Source organism: Protopterus annectens, chromosome 10.part0, assembly GCF_019279795.1.
Source record: "Protopterus annectens isolate FY-2018-M chromosome 10.part0, PAN1.0, whole genome shotgun sequence".
NCBI classification, from domain to species: domain Eukaryota; kingdom Metazoa; phylum Chordata; order Ceratodontiformes; family Protopteridae; genus Protopterus; species Protopterus annectens.
The window spans coordinates 237,813,505-237,837,436 of NC_056744.1; positions in this window are offsets into that span (position 1 = coordinate 237,813,505).

Consider the following 23,932-nt stretch of genomic DNA (forward strand, 5'->3'; position numbering starts at 1 on the left):
TGCACCTGGTGTAATAACTTGATTGGTGTTATGCACTATCAGACAGTCATGTATATTTCACAGAAAGAATACCTGGGTATGGCCAATAAGCTGTGTGACAGTGTACTATGACAAATGTGGTACACTTCAGTTACATATCAATGGAAGATATGTAGGGAGGTACATGAAGAAGAGTGCATTGTACACTGTTATTGGTTGGTGTGATGAAGGCCGGGAACAATGAAGGTATTACGGCCTCTTATGTGCATGTCCTTCACATACCCAGTACTTGTGCTGCATTCAAGGGAGTAGTCAGCACTGTGACCACATGCTGGTGGATGTACCACTTACCATCTACACCAGGACATGGGTCACATACCTAATGGTCTGATTATAGGGTGTAATGTCCACATTAAATATGGGTGGTGTATTTTTCTGGATTCAACAAATCCCTCAATGTTTCTTGTCAGTGCAGCTGATGTAATGGCTGTGGCAGCAGTTTTTGGTGTGAATTGATACTGTCTGTATTATAATTTTATCACAACTGAAGTCAATGATTGCCAGCATTTTATAGTTCTTCAGGCAGCTGTTTGGTCACAGCATGTGTATGTCATCTGTGATATCCATCATTTAATTAATGGGCAGGAAAGGGCCCTGCAGACACCCTTGATGTACTGACCTGATCACTGGATCTGAGATATAGATCACATCACACATTTCAACATAGTAACATGCCATGTATGTTATACATTCATCTACCATTTGGTGATGCAGCTTTTTATAGCCACATATGCAGTGTTGATTGAATTCCTCAGTGGAGATCTGTGTCAAATGCCTTGACTTGGTGAAGTTCTACAAGATAATACTGTTGTCATCATGCATGCCCTTGAGGACTGCTTTGAGGACATCTATCAGATGTAACTGACTTGGTGCAGCATTAAGAAATCACACATGCCTGTCGCACACACATGGAATATTACTAGTGTACATGTAGAAAAGGTCCATGATGACATGTTGGTCTACCTCACAGTCAAGGAGAGTCAGGATGTCTCTATACATGTGTGCATCAGGTGCTGTGCCCCCAACTCAGGTGGATGCATGTTGATGTACACCCTTGTATGAGAGCATAGGTCATGTGAAGGGTGTGTCAAAGTGTGTATTCAACCATATCAGGAAGGTGTATTTGCTTTGTCACACCACAGGTGATCTATGATATCACAGCCCATTGATTCCATGTGATAGGCCTGGATGAAGCTAATGCAGTGCATACTGCCTATTATGATCTGGCTTATGGTTTTGACACAATCCCCTCTGCAGATATCATTGAGAAAATCTCCAAGCTGGGGATTAACCCTTATGTGAATTGATGGGTAACCAATTGGCTCACTGACAAAACACATCATGTAAAAGCTGGTGAATCAACTTGTAGAAGTAGAGCTGTCACCATTGGCAAACACCAGGGATCTGTGCTTGGCCCTTCACTATTTGAACTCTATTTCTTGACAGTTCAGGCTAAAGTATATGTCTTTTGGCTTACCAAATTTGTTTATTCTTCCATATTGTGTGCAATCACTGAGTCCACCAATGGTAATAACATAGTACAGTAAGACCTAACACACACAACTGAATGACGACAAAGGCACACGGTCTACAAATAAATGCAGAAATATGTGTTTGTAATGTTGCCCATCTGAAAAGTGGAATTCCATGTCAAAACCAGCATCAACAACAGTCCTGCTATGCAGAAACCCAGTGATGTAAGCACTAGGAACACATGTAGATAGCAATCTGAACATTGACCACCCAGTGTCCACACTGGTATTGAAATTTCATGTTGTGCACATCATAGGTTATGCTATCAAACTTGAGATCTTAGGATTGTATGGCAGCACTCAAACCTCATCACAACACTAATAGAGTATAATTCTTTCTTTTAGATGTACCTCATCAGACATATGTAGCAGCTGGAGAGTCCACAGGGCTATATCAGCAAGATAACATGGGACCTACAAACCATGCCATGATGTATGTAGATAGATTAAAAGCCATGTCACTGTAATCTTTATTGTATGGGATGAGTTGACTTTGGCCTGGTCTCTAGGCCAGTCTGACCCTGCCCTGGTGGAAGTACTGCATATCCTAAAATCTGACATAGCTGATGGCATCAACGGTGTCTGCTGAGGAGAATATCACAGTGTCTAGCATGCTGGTGTAAAATGCTCTCTGTAATGTCAAGCAACAGCTCTCTCACACACACACACACACACACACACACACACACACACACACACACACACACACTTGACTGCCATGAAAATAGAACCCCTACCTATCTAACTACATGGACTACAGAAACCAGCACTTTATGCAAGAGCCACAGCATAGTCTGATTTATAGTAGACTGCAGGTCAACTTATAGTAGATGATATCAACAGGCCATGTGGGAGATAAGATGTTGGGTAGGCTACATAAAATGGATGTGTAGGCATCTGCAAGTACCAAAATATTGTTATACCATGTTATTGGAGCAGTAACTGTGGGATACATACTTCTGGTCCTCTGTCTAGACACATACACCAAGTTGACTGTGGTGAGAACAGAACCCCTACCTATCTAAGTACACTGGCTTCAGAACACAGTACTTTATGCAAGCAACATGGCATTAACCTGATTTATACTAGAGTGCAGGTCCACACACACACACACACACACACACACACACACACACACACACACACACACACACTTGACTGGCATGAAAATAGAAACCCTACCTATCTAAATACATGGACTACAGAACACAGTACTTTATGCAAGACCCATGGCATAGTCTGATTTATACTAGAGTGCAGGTCATCTTATAGTAGATGACATCAGCAGGCCATGTGGGAAACAAGATGTTGGGAGGTCTGCATGAAATGGATGTGTAGGCATGTGCAAGTATCAAAATACTGTCATCCCATGGCATTAGAACAGTAACTGTGGAATACACACTTCTGTTCTTCTGTCTAGACACACAGACTAAGTTGATTGCAGTAAGAACAGAACCCCTACCTCTCTAATTACACAGGCTACAGAACACAGTACTTTACACAAGCACTAAGGCACAAGTCTGATTGATACAAGAGTGCAGGTCAACTAATAGTAGATGACATCAGCAGGCCATGTGAGAGACAATAGGTTGGGAGGCCTGCATAGACTCATAGCTGCATAGGTTCATATGTCGCTATTAGCCTAATAGCCCTAGGGTATTGAGAAGCCTAGCTGTGTAAAAACACAAGTACTCTTATTGACCATAGTTGGATGGTTATTTTTAGCAAGTGATTTTGTAAGAAGCACCAACTTGCCCTGTCAATGAGGGACATAGGTGCCACCCCAGAGGTGAATTTACAATCACCCAACAGTAGTCAAGGTCATGCATGAACAGGGTCATCGAGGAGCACTGCTTCACATGCAGTGGGAGCCTCTTACAGAGGAATGTGAATTTTTATGGAATATATATGTCTCCCTATCACATTTTGTTTATGTCTCAGGCTAGGTTGAGAACCCTTGGGCAAATTATTTTTGTCCCATTTCATTTGCAGTTTCCATAATTTCCCAAAGGGCAGGGTCTAAAACTGCACTGTAGGGCAGGCATAGGTCACTTCTCATTAGCCTGCGTGATACTCTTTCAATGTATGTCATATTTGGAGGCCCAGGAGTCTCCCAGACACAAACTTGCATTTCTCCATTTGCTGAAGGTGTTTGGTGAGGTACAGACAGATGGGAGCATTGTACTCAATTATTGGTCTGATAAGGGCAGAGTACAGCAGAGATATAACCACCCTGATATTGGATGTAATGTCCATATGTATGATGTGCACAATGCACAATGTGCATGTCACCACTATGGGCACATAGTGATGAAAGTTTAGATTGCTATCAACATATGTTCCCAAATCTCACAACACTGTGTTTGAGCTTAGTAGGTGTTATATATATCATAATTAGCTGGGGTACTTCATTGCCAAAGGGAACAATGAGGCATTGTATGCATTAAGGTTCAGTCTGGGAGTTTGGCTCCAAACATTTGTGTGTGTCAGCCTCTTCTGAAATATGATGCCATCATTGGATGACTCTATATTAGTGCATTCAGTTACCACTCATCTGCAGTCTTGGTAAACCACAGGCCATCTACCATTGCTTGCATATCAGGGAAGTTGTTTGCAAACAGCTGAGGGCCCAGCACAGATCGTTGTGGTATTTTAATAGTATGTAGCTAGTGGTGGATATGCAGTTCCCCTCTTGTGGAGGTGTCAACCAACTGATCCTGAGCATTTGCACTGACAAAATCAAGGAATCTCTGGGTATTTGTGTTTTGGCATGAGTAGTTCTTCCAATCTATGGTTGGATAGTAAAGGTCACCCAGGATCAGGGTAAAGGGTTGAATTTTGTTAGATTTGAAGAGGTCCAGATAGGTGGAGTGAGCATCTTGTGTGAAAGTTCGGGGCCTGTAGCTAGCTATTATTTGAACAGGGGTCCTGTCAATGGTTAACTGCACCTGGAGTGTCTCCTGTATGTCATGCTGTCTGACCAGTCTGAACTTATGTATGTCTTTTATATATAGTGCAACTCTACCTCCTTTTGCTTTGCTGCCCACGGTTTGGGGTCTGAATTTAAGATAGAATGAGTAATCTGGTATGGCTGGGGTGCCCCCTGCAGTTCTGAACCAGGTTTCTGTGACTGCACAGATGTCAGCATCTTCCGGGGTTAAGAATGGTTGCAATGAGAGCAGTTTAATGTTTAGACTCCTAGCATTTAGCAGCATGACCTTTAATTTGCATTTTGATGAAATTTTCATGTTGATAGTTTTGACCTCAGGGCATTGCCTAAAAAAGGCACTATTGGGGATATACAGTGGATATAAAAAGTTTACACACCCCTATTAAAATGCCAGGTTTTGTGATATAAAAAAATGAGACCACAATAAATCATTTCAAAACTTTTCCCATCTTTAATGTGACCTACAACCTGTACAATTCAATTGAAAAACAAACAAATCTGTTAGGGGAAAAAATATAAAAAATAAAAAAAACATACAATATGCTGGTTGCATAAGTGTGCACACCCTTAAAGTAATACTTTGTTGAAATACCTTTTGATTTAATTACAACATTCAGTCTTCTTGGGTAGGAGTCTATCAGCATGGCACATCTTGACTTGGCAATACTTGTCCACTCTTCCTTGCAAAATCCCTCCAAACCTGTCAGGTTGTAAGGGCATCTCTTGTGCACAGCCCTCTTCAGGTCATCCCACAGATTTTCAATTGGATTTAGGTCTGGGCTCTAGCTGGGCCATTCCAAAACTTTAATTTTCTTCTGATGAAGTCATTTTTTGTTGATCTGCCTATATGCTTGGGGTCATTGTTGGGTTGAAAGGAGAAATTCCTCTTCATCTTTCTAGTAGATGCCTAAAGGTTTTGGGCCAAAACTGACTGGTAATTGGAACTGTTCATAATCCCCCCCACATTGACTAAAGCCCCAGTTCCAGCTGAAAAAAAGCAACACCAAAGCATAACACTGCCACCACCATGCTTCACTGTGGGGATGTTTTTCTTTTGGTGATGCAAAGTGTTGTTTTTGTGCCAAATGTACCTTTTGGAATTGAGGCCAAAACGTTCAACCTTGGTCTCATCAGACTATAACACATTTCCCACATGCTTTTGGCAGACTTGATGTATTGTTTTGCAAATTTTAGCCAGGCCTGGATGTTTTTTCTGTGTAAGAAAAGGCTTCCATCTTGCAACCCTACCCCATAGTCCAGATATATGGAGAATACAGGAGATTGTTGTCACATGTACCACACAACCAGTACTTGACAGAAATTCCTGCAGCTCCTTCAGTGTTGCTGTAGGTCTCTTGGCAGCCTCCCTGACCAGATTTCATCTTGCCTTTTCATCAATTTTGGAGGGACGTCCAGTTCTTTGCAGTGTCACTGCTGTCCCATGTTTTCTCCACTTTTTGATGACTGTCTTTGCTGTGTTCCATGGTATATCAAATGTTGTGGAAATTTTTTTGAACCCTTCTCCTGACTGATACCTTTCAACAATAAGATCCCTTTGATGCTTTGTAAGGTCTCTGTGAACCATGGCTTTTGCTTTTGCAGGCAACTAAGTAAATGTCAGGAAAATCCTACTAGGACAGCTGAACTTTATTTGGGGTTAATCAGTCTCTATAATTGATGGCAGGTGTGAACTCAAGAAGACTGAATGCTGTAACTAAATCAAAAGGTGCTTTAACAAAGTATTAGTTTAAGGGTGTGCACATTTATGCAACCAGCATATTGTACATATTGTACTTGTTATATTTTTCCTCTTACAGATTTGACTGTTTTTCAATCGAATTGTACAAGCTATAGGTCACATTAAAGCTGGAAAAGTTTTGAAATGATTTATTGTAGTCTCATTTTTTTTTATATCACAAAAACCTGGCATTTTAACAGGGGTGTGTCAACTTTATATATCCACTGTATATGTGTGTTCCAGTTATACAGGTTACAGTTTACAGCAGGGCATGTGTGCCACTGGTATAGAAGCATTACTTTACACCTTTAATTTCAATATAATCAAAGAATTAATGGTATTGTATAGTTGGGATGTATGGTATTTGAACGCCCCCAACCTCTGACTAAAAGTCTAGTATTGTACTCTTGGTTTGGCCTACAGAATAATGCATGCATACTTGCTTTTACAGTTGAGATATGCATGCTCAATTTGATAGAACTCTATAAAATTCCAAAACAGCTATCTGCAACTTTTAATGCTACAGTAACAGTACTCTTCTGCTGCATACATACCACATGCTTCTCTTATTCTTGCCAATCTAACCCCATGAGTTCATACACTGATGTCACGGTCAATGGCAGCTGTGGAAAAAAAATAATACAACAGAATACCATTATGAATAGCAGCCTTGCCTATATTCATCTTTTAAGTCTTACATCTACTGTCTGTAGTTGATACCTACACAGGTGTGGGATGTGTGCAGCCATAAATTCCTCAGTGCAAGCATCAAGGGTATCCCTCTTCCTCCTCCTCCATAGGTCATTAAAATCATGCCTACATTGGTCAACAGTTTGCGAGATACCAGTGACACTAGTTGCAGCCCAGGCTGAACTATCCCAAGCTTCCAACTTATACTGGGAGGTGGAATAGCCTCCTGCAGAACTCTGGCACTGTGGGATTTAACTTGGAGTCCAAAAATAATCTTGGACTCCTGGACACCACATCTCTGTGCCCTAAAACTCTCACCTTCTCCACACTTGCCTACTATGTCTACCGTGGATCAAGAGCTATGGAGACAATGACATTTTCCCACCATTTCTAGTTATCATGGTTACTGGGAGTGTGCACGCTGTTTAAAATATTGCATTTCACTTACCATTGGGCAAACATGGTGCTAAGCAGTGTGCACCTTTGAGCACTGCATTTGTGCAATGGTAACGGAAGTGTAACAGTGCAAAGCAGTGAGACATTACATAACTGTAATTGCAATTTCAAGGTTATTGGATGTACAGGCAGTTGGTATAAGTGATAGGCAAATGTGAAGGCTGTGCCAGTCCAGTTAGCAGAAATATACTTGCACAAATATACTACACAGCATACCCACAGTCAGACATCTGATAATAAATGTGATTATACATAAATATTTAGATAAACACACTACTAGTGTCTTAGCCCTCAACCATATAGTTCATATCAGCTCCATTATATCAAGTGTTATAAGTGAGAGTGACTATAATGGAAAGTGGAACAAAAGTAAAAGTATATGGAATGTGCTGTATTTAAACCCAGGACCATGTCTATGGCACTCCTACACTTACACCTTTTGCCACAAGAAGGTTGCAAAAGCACTTGTTTATGCTGCAGTTCATTGCTATAAACTGCAATGTCACAACAGTAAAACAAAGGCTGCACACCCTGTACTAAAACCCAGGACCATCTGTACTCTAGCCTTACACTTACACCTGCTGCTACAGGATTAGTTACATGACATCCCCTATTTTCCTAATCATTCATAAGGTCTCACTGTTAACCACAGTGCAATGTCACTTATCGTGTTTGAGTGATGCTCAATAATATTAATTGAATACATCCACTTTCTGTTTTTGACTGTCTGGGTCCTGTCTGTTTCGGGGCCAGTTGTCCAGTTTGCACACTGCTGCACTTTGAGCAAAGCAGATAAGCACAACCAAACCTAACATTACATTTTCTCCCATGCTTGCTGAAAGCTGTGTATCACACAAACACTGGTCAATAAAAAAGAAGGAAAAAAAAGAAAGAAAAGGGTGAGGTAGTTGAAATAAGGAAAAGCTTCCTATGACATACACACTAGAAAATGTTAGCACACGTGAGATATTACTACACAGGTCTGGATTTGAACTCTTACAAGATGAGTGCCTTATCCCTCTTTGACACACAAACATCTTTGCAGAAAACAACTTAACTCAATATGCACACCACAAACTGCAACAGCATTTACAACGGTATCAATCCATACAAGTATTATTTGTACATTTATTAATTTTGGATGTGGTGCACTTAGTGATCACACAACCTGTCATGTTTATTGCTTACAAATATACAGCTTTGTCTTACATTTCTATGTTTGTTGGCCATTCTTCATTTATCTGAGCAGTAATCTGAGACATGCAGTTTCAAGCCATTCTATATCATTGGCCTTAAAATATGTCAGGATATTAAGTGGAAGTAACAAATGAAGGGCAAGTTGGATGTTAAGGAACACAACCTGTAGTTTGTATGCTGCTTACTTACATTTCCAACCTTACATCTAACACTTTGAAGATCTAACCTGACACACCCACTGGAAGTAAGGCAGCCTGCTATACTGTTGTATTTTCCTTCTCCCTACCACTAATTAGTGACAGTTGCAATAAATTAAACCCAAACACTGAGGGAGTGCCTGCACTATATTTACATCTCCTACACAGATCCAATTTTTTGGGATTCAGCAAGTCTAATGAGTTTACACCTCATTTGTGTATTCACCATGCTTACAGCCCTGAATCTATACCATATAAAAAGGCAACTGTGTAGCTAGGCAAACTGATGGTGAAGAGACTTGTTTATGTTGTAAAGACTGCACACAGTGCTTTTTCTTTATATATATATATATATATATATATATATATATATATATATATATATATATACAGAGGAGTACTGAGCTTCAGAAGGTATGCTTCCATTTGGTCAGCTACATATTGCATATGCTAAAATGCATTTAAGAAAATTCTGAAACAAAGGATTTTACACTTCTATCTGTATGCATTACTTAGAAGTGTACTGATGGCATGGGCATGTTTGCCAAGCCATTTCAGAAGTATATATGATTGCCATACATGAAAATGGAATGTGATGTAATAGATGTGCATAGATGTTTCAGAGACAGTTTCTTTGACAGAACATTTAGCATTTTTGGGGGGGGAGGTGTGAGTTACTGTTATGGCACAAATAAGGATAGACTGTTCTTTTGGGGGGCAGGAGCAAAGGTGAGTTACTATTATGGCACAGACAAGGATAGACTGCTCTTTTGTGGGGGGCAAAGGTAAGTTACTGTTATGGCACAAACAAGGGTATGTTGCTCTTGTTTCTCTCCTTGTTTTGCATTCTGCCTGTTGTTCATATTTCACATCTATAGACTGCTGTATGTTTCTCCAGGGGGTAATACTGACTGGCTACCTTTTCTGGTTTATCTGTAAACAATTATTTAGCAGTTATGTGATACTTATGTATATTATACTTATGTTGTCTTTTAGGACACCTAGGAATATGCCACTTAGGTGTGTCAGTCCTTGGAGACCCCCTTCATCGATGCCGAGAACCAGGTCATAGTTGATGCCTTTAGATAACATGGTGCTTTTCTACTGCAAAGGTGATATGGTTTCATAGGGTGCAGATTTGGCAACAGATACTTGCTGATCTGAATGCCGTGGGTGGCCATGGCATGACATATGAGCAGGTGCGCTACAGGACCACTGACATTATTACATCTGCATGAAGTAGAGCAGCTGCAGTGGGTCATGACCAGATGGCTACCAGGGGAGGGCCTGCTAGGGAGCAACCAGCAACACCCAATGAAAAGTTCCTGACCATTATCAGTGATCCAGACAGCTCACAGGAGAGTGCAGTGCAGCATGTCCTGAATGTGGAATCAACAGTGTCAGAGACAGCAAGCACATCCTAGGAGGAGCTTTCAAGTATGCTATGGTATCTCAACCACTGACTACTGCTGTATAGTACAACAATTGAAATCAATATGTTACTTCTGTGTCACATGTAATTTTTATGGTAGGGGGATTAAAAATTGGTATAGTCATTAGCTTAGGTTTGAGTTGACAGCCACATCCTTGTTGACAGTATAGTTAATGGACATAGAAAGGGTAAAAGTATTACCACCTGTGTTACTTTTAATTGTGATGATGTTGTCCTTACTTCTTGCTTAATTCCTTCCAGGCCCATCCAGATTGCAGAGGAGACTCTCATCTGCAGATGGTAAGACAAACATTTTTATGTCAGTACTGATAAGCAGCTGAAAGAAATATTTTAGCATGTGCTGTAGATGTCAGGCCTGTTGTGTGTATTGCTGTATTGCATGTAATAGTGGTACCACTGTTAGTTTGTTAGCATATACTGGACTACAGTAGTGTAGGTATTCATTTTTGTCCTGTGTTTCTTGCTTTTTATCACAGGTGATCATGACAGTGAAAGTGTGGGCCCACTGCCACCTGATGTCAGTATATCAGCAGACTCTCATTCAGGGGGTGCATAGGTTTAACCTGACACTAAGGTCAACATACAGCCATTCCCTGCAATTCCATTGGACACAGCCAGTAGGCCTATGCCTGCTCGTTCCAGTGACACCACAGATATTGGACAGGTGGAGGGAGAGGCCATTGATCAGTTAAGTGTGGCAAATGTGGCTTCAGTGCCTGTTGATTCTGGCCATAGCCAAAGTGTGGGCGAGATGCCATGCAGGAGGGTTGATAGGGGGTGCTTGGAGGGGGCCTGCTGTCCCTCCAACAACTGGTGTGGGTGTCTCTTCCCATGCCGCACAATGTATGTTTAGGGCTGTCATGGAGGCACAGGCATGTTTTCATAGGTGCTCCCAGCCAAATGCTCAGGGTTGTAGATGTGGCACAGGCTGACATGCAGGAATACCTACACTGTGTTGCCAATTCCATGGATCATGTGAATGACACGTTGGAATGTAGGATGTCTGTCATGGAACATGTGCTGTCTGTGATGGAACACCTCCTGGGAGGGGAACAACATATTTGGGGGTGTAAGTCAGCCACATCATCTGCTGTCAGCCACCATGGCTGTGCCTGATCATGCTCCTGTAGTGGCAGTAATTCCACTGCATCATCAGTGAGTGTGCTGTCCACACCCAGATGTGGCAGGTCATGGGGTGTTGGTTCTGGAGATCTCCGTGAAGGGAGCTCATCCAGCAGACATCAGTCATGTTCATGAAGCAGCAGTGGATCTGGCTGTGGGTGTGGACATACCAGTGCAACTCCTGGCATAGCCAGTTCTCATGGTTGGCTATGACAACAATGAACCACCAACTCTATTATACATGGCTCACACCTGTCGACATACCAAGACATAGAGCTAGCACAGAGTTTGACTATGTCCATGCAAACTCTCACACACCAATTTTACCTGGACGACCTCTACAGACACATACACAACAGCTACATGGTTCAGCAGTGCAGCTTCAAACTCATTTTGTCTCACTGGCCATTTGTTGGTTTAGCCAGATGTCTACTGGCTTCTTTTTCTTACTCACACACACACTCACCAATCATTGGTGTCAGCCTAGGACTCCTGCTCCCCCACAGAACACCCTGTGCAAGTGATAATAACTGTGCCATACCCCTGTTTTGTATCTTTTGGCTGCTGAAACTGCAATGTGTATCATTACTTTCTAACCTCTCTCTTTAATTAATTTCCATTACAAATGTATGGCGCTACACTGGGCCATGCAGTGGCCATCACAAGGGGTATGAATGTGTGAGTCTTTGATGACTGAGGCCTACTACTTAATAATGAACACATATAAATCACACAAGTATCTGCTGTCAAATGTTGAGATCATTACTGTACCAGTCTCCCACCATTTACTTGCTTGCAATACCAATGAGTGTGATACAAATATATGATACTCATTCCTGTTATTACACAATCCACTCCATGTTCAGGACTTATCTTGTAAATGTAGCAGTTGACATGGTTGTAGTTCAGGGCTAACTCTGTCTGATGCAAGCAGTACACAGCCAAAAAATGTGAAGGTAATGGTTGTGTGAGTTGCCTGGCATCAATGCTACTATACATATGTGAGTAGGAGGAAGGTGAATGAGTGTGCTATGCATTGTTTCTTGGCTAATGCAAAGGCATACTGACCACACATATGTTTGTCTACACCCACAATAGTTGGTGGTTCCCCCTGTAACTCCCCATCTGCCTGTGGCCATGGTAACCATGGCATTAGTGGTGGGATGTGTGCCCCTTCCACTTGCTGATCCTGCTGAAGCTGTTTCCTCAGGATTATGTTGCATAGAATGGCACATACTTAGAATATTTCTATACATACCCATGGAATATATTGCAGGGCTCCACAAGATGTATCTAGGTACCAGAACAACTTCAGCAGGCCAATGCATGCTCTATAATATTTCTGGTTTGAGTGTGTGCCTCATTATGGCATTCTTCTGTGCGGGTTTGTACATTTCTGATGCAAGTCAGCAGCCACAGTTCCAGTGCATAACCTGCATCCCCCAGCAGATGACCCTGTGGGATATCCCCCTCAGCAAACATCTGCTACAGCTGGAAGGTATGCCAAATATATGAGTCATGGTAACTGTCAGGATTGCCAGCACACATGTTCAAGATTATTCCCTTGGCATACATCACGGAATCTAGTAGATTTACTGTAAACAACATAGAGTACAAATTGAAACATAGGAACAACTGCAACTCTAAGATGTTGGTATATTTAGCGTCATGCCAAAATTGTCCAGCTTACTATGTGAGGAAGACTGAACGTAAATTTAGGGAGCGTATTTACGAACACCAGTACGCTATCAAGAAACATAAACTAACCAACGCCCTTGCTAAACACGTAGTCGAATTCCCCACCCATAAATTCAAATTCATTGCTATAGATCAGTTAGTTGTGGACAATAGAGGTGGCCCAGCGTCACTGAAGTTGTTGGCACTTGAATTACACTGGCAGATAAGGTTGGAGGCCTACCATTTCCCAGGTCTCAATAAAGCATGTTCCATATCTTGCTTGTTGAGTATCACAAGTCTTAAAAGGTAGATGTAGGTATTTGTGTTTCTTCAGCCAGGAGAATATGTGGTATGAATGGACACTTATGTGTGTTTATGCTCTCATATTTGTACCTATGTATTCACACTTGTTTTAAAGTGTATTTGGATAAATGCATTTTTTATGCAGCATCCTGAGAATGTATCATGAATTGGGTCCATTTCTTTGTTCAAATAGTTAGTTGAATGATTGTTACACATATTTTATTTCATTATACTTGAGACCTGCTTATTTGTATGTTTATAAGCATTTTCTCTATAAGGTTAGTTTTTTTAAAAATTGTTAGGTTTTATTGTATTTCTGGTTTGCCAGTATGTATTTCAAAATATTGACTTAACATATAACTCATTAGATTTTTTACCTGATGTACTTATGTAGTTTATGTATTTAAACACTTGAAAAATAGTACGTCAGCTTTCTGTGTACATCATATGAATAATGTCAAATTCATTGACAATTGACTATTTTGTATTTAGTTAGTTTTTTGTCTTTAAGGTTTTTAATTAACAATTAGTTACACAGCTGATGACCAATTAAGGTTTTAAATGCAGTAGGTTGGATTGTTAATGTATTCTGAAGAAGTCTGCTTATGAAGCAGACGAAAAGCGCTTCAAGAAATAAATTTTGTGGTTTAAATTTTAAATTTCAGCCTGGTGGTCTTTGAATGGTCAACGACCAGGTCCTACAGCACCTTTATTAATTTCTGGACTCTCACAGTTTTTTCAGTGGTTCGTTTTATTAGTATCCTGTGGAATTTGTTGCTTTCTTTACTATACATATGTGAGTAGGAGGAAGGTTCTAGGCCCCCACATGGTGAATGAGTGTGCTATGCATTGTTTCTTGGCTAATGCAAAGGCATACTGACCACACATATGTTTGTCTACACCCACAATAGTTGGTGGTTCCCCCTGTAACTCCCCATCTGCCTGTGGCTATGGTAACCATGGCATTAGTGGTGGGATGTGTGCCCTTTCCACTTGCTGATCCTGCTGAAGCTGTTTCCTCAGGATTATGTTGCATAGAATGGCACATACTTAGAATATTTCTATACATGCCCATGGAATATATTGCAGGGCTCCACAAGATGTATCTAGGTACCAGAACAACTTCAGCAGGCCAATGCATGCTCTATAATATTTCTGGTTTGAGTGTGTGCCTCATTATGGCATTCTTCTGTGCGGGTTTGTACATTTCTGATGCAAGTCATCAGCCACAGTTCCAGTGCATAACCTGCATCCCCCAGCAGATGACCCTGTGGGATATCCCCCTCAGCAAACATCTGCTACAGCTGGAAGGTATGCCAAATATATGAGTCATGGTAACTGTCAGGATTGCCAGCACACATGTTCAAGATTATTCCCTTGGTATTACACACAACTTGGCAGTTGATAGAGTGGTAGCCCTTTTGGTTAATGTAAAGCTTACCCTGTCCCCTGAGTGGTGCCTTTATTTATATGTGTGCATTCTATGGCAGCCAGTACTATAGGGTAGTGTGCTAAATAGGAGAACTCCTACACATTTCTGGCCCTGTCCTCAGAACTACAGGGAAAATATATGTGGTCACTGGCATGTTGGAGCATAGCATTCAGGAATTAGTGTAGGATCTTGGATGCTGATGCCTGTGACACCCCATCATGCCTCTTGGTCTCCTGTAGCTAAGATTCTAAGGGCTACACATACATTTGTCTCTACTGGGATGGGTTCCCCTCGGTTGGCTCCGGCTCTGAGTTGAGGACGCGAGAGGTTGCAGAGTTCTTGTAGTGTCTCCCTGTCCTCCCTGTAGCACTCTCCATTTCTATGTCATGTAAGTTGTGTTAAGTTAAACAGGGCTTGAAAACACTTCTCCTTCTCAGCCTAGGCCTATTAGCAGCATTGGCTTCAGTCTGTTTCACATACAAATGTATTAAAGCAGCTGCAGCCCCCAACAGTCTGTCTGTGTAGACTCCTTTCTGTGACTGTATTCCAAAAATTTGGGAATTCATAGGAAAAACCAGCATGGAGTATACACTGATGCTTTATAGCTTTAGAAGAGCTCCACCATGTAGGACTGGTTGATTAACATGCTATTCAGCTGCTTATCCAGTACTTAGCATACCTCAGTGTTTACCTGGTTTGTGCTGGGTGTCTGCCTCTACACAACACTTAATGAATTTAAAACTGTCCAGAGCCATGTGCGCCTCAAACCGCGATATGCACATATTGAAAAATGACAGTTTAGGCTTTAGTGAATTCTGGGGTTTAAGTATTTCTACTGCAAAGTACTGATTGCACTGATTTAAAATGCAGTGCTCTGTAAATAAAAAAAAAATGTTGGCATTGTGGAGGTTAAAAAATCATGGCTAGCATGAAACAGTCACATATAAATTATATGAAAGCAGGTTCTAAATTTACATTACTTCTCTGTCACAGATTTTCCTAAATGGAATTAAATCAGGCCAAAAGTACCCCACTCTCTTATGAAGAATGTCTTCTCTGTACAGACTGCCATTAAATGAGTATTTGCATATTTACTTATAGATGAAAAAACTGTTACAAATGTACTTGTGTAAGACTGTCAACAACTTGCAGTGAGCTCTTATTCATTCCACAAATTTCTAAAGCAACACTCTCACTCTTAGATGGCTTACAACTACATTCCCATAATGCAAATTTCTTTTCATGTCAATTGCTTACCCTACTGATCAAAAATAGACAAGTGCATCAACTATCGTAAACATCCTTCCTCATCTCAAAAGTTAAAACCAACAACCACCAACCAAAACCAGAACTTTGGTCCACTTAAAAAGATGCAAAGCACAAAAAATACACAGTAGGATCCAAGGACAACCAAAGGCTCTCTCAAAAGTTAATTTCTCTTTGCAAAAAGATTAGAAGATCATGGGTTCAAAACTCACACCAGAAACTTGCATTAATATTATAATGTTTACACTATCCCCTGGATTTACTATTCTTCCCTGCAGGACTAGCTTAGTCCTGCATGGAAGCAGCAATTTAGTAGCAGGTCGGCAGCGCGCTATGCATATTAATGAAGTCGTGCTGCCTGAGCTTCTAATCTTACACGGAGCATTTAAGAGTGCAGGATGTGTGTCTGAGAGCAGAGCTCTCAGAATATACATGCCCCTGCAATGAAAAACAGCAGAAAGTCCTAAAAAAATGAGCGAGACTGCTCATAGGTGTACACATACCCCCAGCAACATCCCCCCACATGTACAAGAGCAATAGTTAACACAAAAAATATAAAGATACTTTATTTTTTTATGAAACAGATTACATTTAACCGTAGGTGTGTGGGTTTGCCCATCTCTTAGCTACAGTTAATGCAGCTTAGATGGCATAAGAGGATAAAAGGTAAGACATATGCAAATGAAGCAGTATAGCAATAGTGAAGTGGGCAGAGCATTTGCTTTACGAGCAGTCATTCCTGGTTCGAGTCCCACTATAGCACATTTCATTTTCCATGTCAAATCACTTTATGACCAATATTTTTAGTTGCATAACCTACGAAATAACATATATTTGTGAACTGGAGTACTGCAGTAAGCCCCGATGTGAGGTGCAATTGTAATAAATTGTTGAAGTCCCCTAATAAACACAAGGAACCCATACAGTGTACGTACACATGAATCATGGATACCAGACACATATATAACATGTAATGAATAATAAATTAATGCCAAAAAGCAAATATAATGCAAATTAAATATTAAGCAACGCTAAGCATTGCAAAGACCAGCTTAGTAGGTGTAAGCAATGTGTAGGCCAGCTAACTCAATTTTCCCATTGGTATAACCCTTTAAACAATGCCAACCTTAGGTAAGCAGGTTTACCCAGAGCTCAGCCTTTTCAAAACCGTCCAATCACAACAAAGTGCAGGAAATCGGCCCTATTTAAACCCAACAGGCAGCAATACATCTCATAACTGGTTGTAGCTTCCCGTTGCAGGCACCATGTCTGGAATGGGAGAGGGTGTGCATTTTCGGGCGCAGCACTGGGGCATCCAGGAGTCCAGAGTTATGGCAGGACTCCTTGTCAAAGGCCATGAGCAGAGACTGCTGCAGGGCCAGTACCAGGGTTCCCAATATAAAGCGGAAGCCTGGGACCGTCTCTCCCGTGACCTCACCAGTGCCACTGGCATTCCTCAAATTGGTGAGCAGGTCAGGCACTACTATGCTGACCTTAAGCAGTGAAAGGGGGAATCTCTTGGATCAGTGGATCCAAGAGGCTAGGAGGACAGGGGAGGTCCCAGATGTGTGCAAGTATCACTCCACTACCTGTTTAATAATTGCCAGCTCATGTATATTATGGATAGGTATGGCTAAATATTCCTCTTATGTCTTTCACAGTGGCAAGTGAGCGGGCTGTGAACCAGGAGGCCCATGGATGTTGCTTGGAGAGGTTGTGATGCGAGGCAGGTTAGTAATACTCTCGCATGTACTGTCATAGGAAAGAAATCTAAAAGTATTAGTAAGTTAATTGCCTGTATAAAACCTGTATTGTTTAAGGCAAGTACTGCATACACCAGAGTATATGGCAGGAAGAGTCTCATATAGGTTGTATGTAAATAAAAGCATAATAGCCTGACAATAAAGGTCTAACTGCTGGACTGCATGTGTTTACTCTGATATCATATGGTAATGTAGATTTGCAATCACGTAATACTACTGTTGTATTAAGCACTGTTACCCATACTGTGCAACATAAATAAGATGTGTAGGAATGTCTGTATATGACTGGTGTAATCCCCAGAGGTCATTTAGTAAAACTGCGAGAGACATAGACAGAGAACAGTGAAAAAACAGACAACAAAATCCAAATAGCACATACAACTGAGACGTGAACTATTGTATTTTTAGCACACACAACCATTGTTCGAATCCTGGGAGTAGTACTAGTCTGCATACAGAATCATACCCCACAACTGTCCAGAATGTCCAGTAAATTGGCCCATATCTGCTGCCTGTCACTTTGTCCCCCTGGGAAATCAGTGGGATTATCCCAGATGTATAGGCTGCAAACAAGAACTACAACTGATTGTCACACATCTATAAGAACAAATATGTCACTCTAGCAACTCCGCACTACATTGAAGTAAATGGAAATCTCCCCTTATGGAGACTTCCGTTTACTTGTTTGATGTTCTGCAGTTTCACTATTCTCATGTCGACAATGTCAGATTTGACATTGTCAGCTTTCAAGAATTTAATATAGACCCATTGTTGACAGCCATCACTGTCCAAACTAAGGCAATAGGGTAGTGTAGTAATACTTGTAAGGTACAGATAACAGCACTGACTAGGAAAGTAATGCGAACTACAGGAATATACTAGTTTTTAATTGCAGTGGTGGCTGGTAACTTCAAATTAAAGGGTGGCTGCAGGAGACAGCTGAATGGGTGGTGCCAATGGGAAGGGGTCTGACCAACTAGAAAGGGGTGGAGCTATGCTCAAAAACACAACTGGAACTTTAATTAAATAGGCTGCTATGGGTGCCAAACTGTCATTATGAGAGTCCATTCAAGACAAAATGAAGTGCAGAAGAAAAAAATATTTCAATGCATTGGCTACATGGCAGCTTACTTAATATTTAGATGGAAACAAAAAGGTTGTGAGGTATGAAAAATTAAATTACTTTTTAAATACATTACTGGAATACTAGTCAAAATCAAGTATAAAAAACAAGCTTCTCCTTGCCCTGCAGTTCTAATTATAACTTATATTCAGCTTTATAAAAGTACCAAGTAACATGCTGAAAGTAGAAATCTCTGTGATACTCCCACTTGTGAAAATGTTTCTTATCCAAAAATGACCTGCTGCCTGACAATAACTATCTACTTGTTTCATGGGGAAAACATGATCAAAGTAAAAAATGAAAAGCAAACAAGAAACAACCTCAAGATAAATTGCTTAAAGGATCACTGCACAGGTTATGGACCACACATGATAGATTGGCATTTTGTTTAGTCTATGGGTAAAGCCTGCAAAGATGACTGCAAGTCTCCAACAAATGTAATTACATTCTGAAAATACTGTAATCCTGTCCTTTATTACAAATACTGTCATATGCATTTCAATACCTAAGGCTTATACATTATTTAGTTATGTAAATATTCTCTGCATGGCAAAAACAAAAAGGCTTTCATTGCTGGTAATTCTTTAACAGTATGCTTATTAAAGGTTACTTGCATCTTACAATCTCAGACAAGCTTACCCGATGGTCATTAAAGCATTGCTACTTAAACACAAAGCAACAGGGCACTGCAACAGCATGCATTTTCTGAATAATAAGAAGCATAAATCAACAGTATAAAATATGACAGAAAACCAGAACATTCTGCAAAATGAAGGACAGATAAAAAGCCACTGTCGTACTTGTGTCTACCTTGGATGGGGGAATACTCTGCACACTGACACTGCATAACTGCTCCTTGCCTTGCTTTGACACATCCAGAGTCACTACATGGGGGAGTGGGGTGCAACAAGTATGTCACAATTTGAAATGTCTCTGGCTGATGGTGATGGCTCTGACACTCATACCGCTCAACCTCAGAGCAAGAAATCTGGACAAAGCCATACATAGAAGTGGGACACAGGCCCAAAAATAAGGAAATTTTTTAAATATTGCTCTTATAAACTTAGAAAGATAATAGTTGTAGGTCCTGCATTAGTATGAATTTTCTGAAGGGTATGAAATCTGAAACTCAAATGTCTGCCATTATTTTCTAACTTCAAGTCTTTAATGATTTGCCACTAATTTAGCAGAAAACCACAATTTTATGAAAAACAGACCAAAAATGTGATGCAAAAATATAAAATTGTCACACAATACAGCTGGGAACCTGTCAAAAAAGGGACACCTTTTTAATATTAGTACTGTTAACTTGAGCAGCTGACAAAATAAGAGCCTCTACATGCATTTCTTAAATAAAAGTAATCTATAACTCTGATCATTACAGTTATTTATAATTGTAAACCTTCCACGTTTTCTTCCAAAATTGCCATATTGCGGAGGGGTTATTAGGGAGAGAGCAACATTTTGAACCAAAATTGGGGACAGTTGAGAGGTTTGGATATTCCTAATTCTATAAAGCGATTTATTTGCACGTACCTCTCAACCTCTTAATGCAGGAAATCTGGACAAGGCCAAATAAATATATTGGAGGAACATACAAACAGTACTAAAAATTGCTCTTGTATAAACTTAAGACAGTTGATAGAATAACAGGTCTTGCTTTAGCATGCATTTTTCTGAAGGTTATAATGTCTGAAACTCAATGTCTGTCATTATTTAGTGACTTCATTCCTAAATGATTTGCCAGAAAACCACAAATTTTATGAGGAACAAATGAAAAATGAGAATCAAAAATCTATTAATTCTGCAAAAATCTGAGCAGTTGAGTGGTATAGTTCAGCCGGGGCTGTCTGAGTTTGCTGCCCTTCCCCCTTCACAAAATCATGGTCGAATGGAACCTCCCCCTGCAGCCATTCCAATGTCCCATTCCTTGGTTATTTCACCCCATTTACCATAAACACTATAATGTGCATACTGTTTTACTTCTGCAGTGATTTGGATTTCATTTTAAAGTTTTATTTTGCATTTTACACACAAACCCTAATAGATATCTGCTAAACAAAGCAATGCAGTCTCACAATGAAAATAGACTTAGCATTAAAACGTCTCTGCCCTTGAAACTCACATTCATTGAAACAGCATTGAAACCCACATTCAGAGAAAATACATTTTGCCAGTGGCAGATAAAGATTAACTTTGGGCTGTTTTCAAATCATAGGCCTCTTGAACATGAAACATACACATGCTCTTTGATACACCTTCCTGATTATATTAAATTACATTCCTTGTACAATATAGTACAGTTGTTAGACGGCATTTTAAATTTATTGTTTTGAACATTTTTCCAGTAAACAATGAAACAAAATGCATTCACCAATAATGACAAAGCTGCCCAATTCAGAACATTTCCATCATAAAAGTCTACTCAAACTTACATTTTCATCATAAAAGTCTACTCAAACTTCTACAGTCCACCAGTATCAGTAAATATGCACGATCTCTGAAGAAGTAAAAGTCATCTAACTAATTCCACATTAAAGAAATCTGTAACTAATGAAGAGGTTGCTGCTAGCAAACAACTTTTTATGCCATTGTTTCAGCTACAAATAAAGTAGTTGTTGCCCTTGAGGAATAAATTGCCCGTGTTGCATTATAAAATGATAAGCTAGTAATATTGCAGTAGGGAATGGATGGCAAACTGATAAAAGGTTCATAGTTACTAGGAATCTTTGCCAAAAAGCACTGCAGCATCCACCCCATTTACAACACAGTACAGTCTCAGCAATGCATCTACCTATTGTGGGAATAGAACCCATAGCCTTCTGCATCAAACGCAAGTACACTACCTGTTTTGCTATTAACAATGCAAGTAAACTCACCATAAACAGTACTAAACTTTTGTTCCCCTGCAGCTGTCAGCTGCTTGTAAAATCTCCTTGACACTCCGCTGTATTTCTGAACTTTGTAGCACAAGAAAGCTGGAAAAAGCCAAAATTTATCGGGGGGGGGGGGAATAAAAGCCCAAAAACCAGGGACACATTTTAAACATTGCTTGTATAATGTTGAAAAGTTGCTGCAATAAAATAAAATGCATCCATTTTACTGCCAAGTCTTGAATCCAGGGCAACCCTGTGCAAAACATTCAGAGCAACATACCACTATGCCAAATCAGCTGTTTTGTGAAAGAGAGGAAGACTGAAACTTAAATGACTACCATTTAGTGAATTCAGTTCTCACCATAGCTGTCAACCTCTTAGCACAAAACACCTGAACAAAGCCAATAATGGGGGAATACAGCCCCCAAACATATTCAGTGAATTCAGTTCTCACCATACCTCTCAACCTCTTAGCAAAAAACACATGGACAAAGCCAGTAATGGGGGAATACAGCCCCCAAACATATTCAGTGAATTCAGTTCTCACCATAGCTCTCAACCTTAGCACGACAAACATGGACAAAGCCAATAATGGGGGAATACAGTCCCATAAATAAGGACAAATTTCAAATATCCATGTTATAAACTTAGAAAATTGCTAGAATAAAAGGTCATGTACTTTCTGAAGAATATGAAGTCTGAAATTCAAATGCCTGTTATTTTTATTTAACATTTGTTAACCAGGAAAGTCTGACTTGAACAAAAGCCAATTTTCAGCAGAGAAAGGAGAAACACTCCAGACACATGTATTTGTAAAAGGGGAAGACATTCAGACTCCAAACAGAAAGCACCCCAGCCAAGAATCAAACCAGAGAACCTGTAGCTGTCAGGCAACAATGCTACCAGTGCACCACTGAACTACTGATGTTGCCAGCAACAACAAACATACAGAAACCACAGATTTTATGAGGAACAGAACAAATATGATGCAAATTTTTTACAAATATTGGTGGGTAGGGAATTCAGGTCCTTACTTCCTGGACACAAGGTTCAAGCCTGAGTATCCTCTACCCACCACTATGTGTTCTCTCTAGCCACCGGTATGTTGCAACTGGGGCATCACACACCATGGCAGCCAGATCAGTCCTGAATCACAAACCCTACCTCCATAGCAGAAGATCAAAATCCATTTGTCCTCTGTAGCTTCCTGAATCCATCCTCTGCAGCAGTCCACTCTATACAGATCAACCGTCTGTCCTCTGTAGCAGCCCGCACAAGCTGTTCTGGTTTTCCTGTGAGATGAAAGTAGGATGGAGCCTACAGCCTGTGGGCGATTCAGTCTGATGTCCTTCTGGTCTCTGCTGGCAGGGTGGAGATCCCTTTCTTCCCTATCCGGACTGTCTAACACAGCAGTCTGGAGTTCTGAGAACCAGGAACTCCAAGCATGCATGCATGGAGTTCCGAGACTCGCAATTTTGTTTTTTCTTTTTTCATTCTACAAGTGGGGGGACTCGTGATTTTTTTTTTTTTTATTCTTTTCTTTTTTGTTTCTACAGGTGGGGGGGGGCTGCAGTCCTGCAGTCCTATATCATGAGCCTCCCTTGGTTAATTGACATCTTTTGCTTCCCCCCACCATATCTGCAACAATACACTAAATACCCAAGTCAATTTGTATGTATTGACTTCACTGTAATGTTGGGACATATGTCCTGTTGTTTGATAAATATTTAAAACTGTTTCTATGCATGTGCTATATTGAAATACTCCAACATTGGTGGCATGGTGCCATCAATGTACCTGCATGCTGTTGCAATTACCACTGTGGCCCATATATGCATGTGTTCTGTTTGCTATGCAACTGTGCCATATCTAGTGTCTGGGTTAATGGGGAATATCTATGCATGCTGTTATACCTAATCCTGGAATGTGTTGACTATTACTAATCCACATATGTTGATAAAACATAAACAACATAGCATGTATGGGAATGCAGGTCCCAGCGTACCCACCTGTCCCACCTCAGCTGGCCATGGCACCAGACACCAGCACGTCTGGGGCCCAACCCGAGACCTCCTCATCCATTGGTCCTGCACCACTTTCAAGTGGAACCATCTCAGG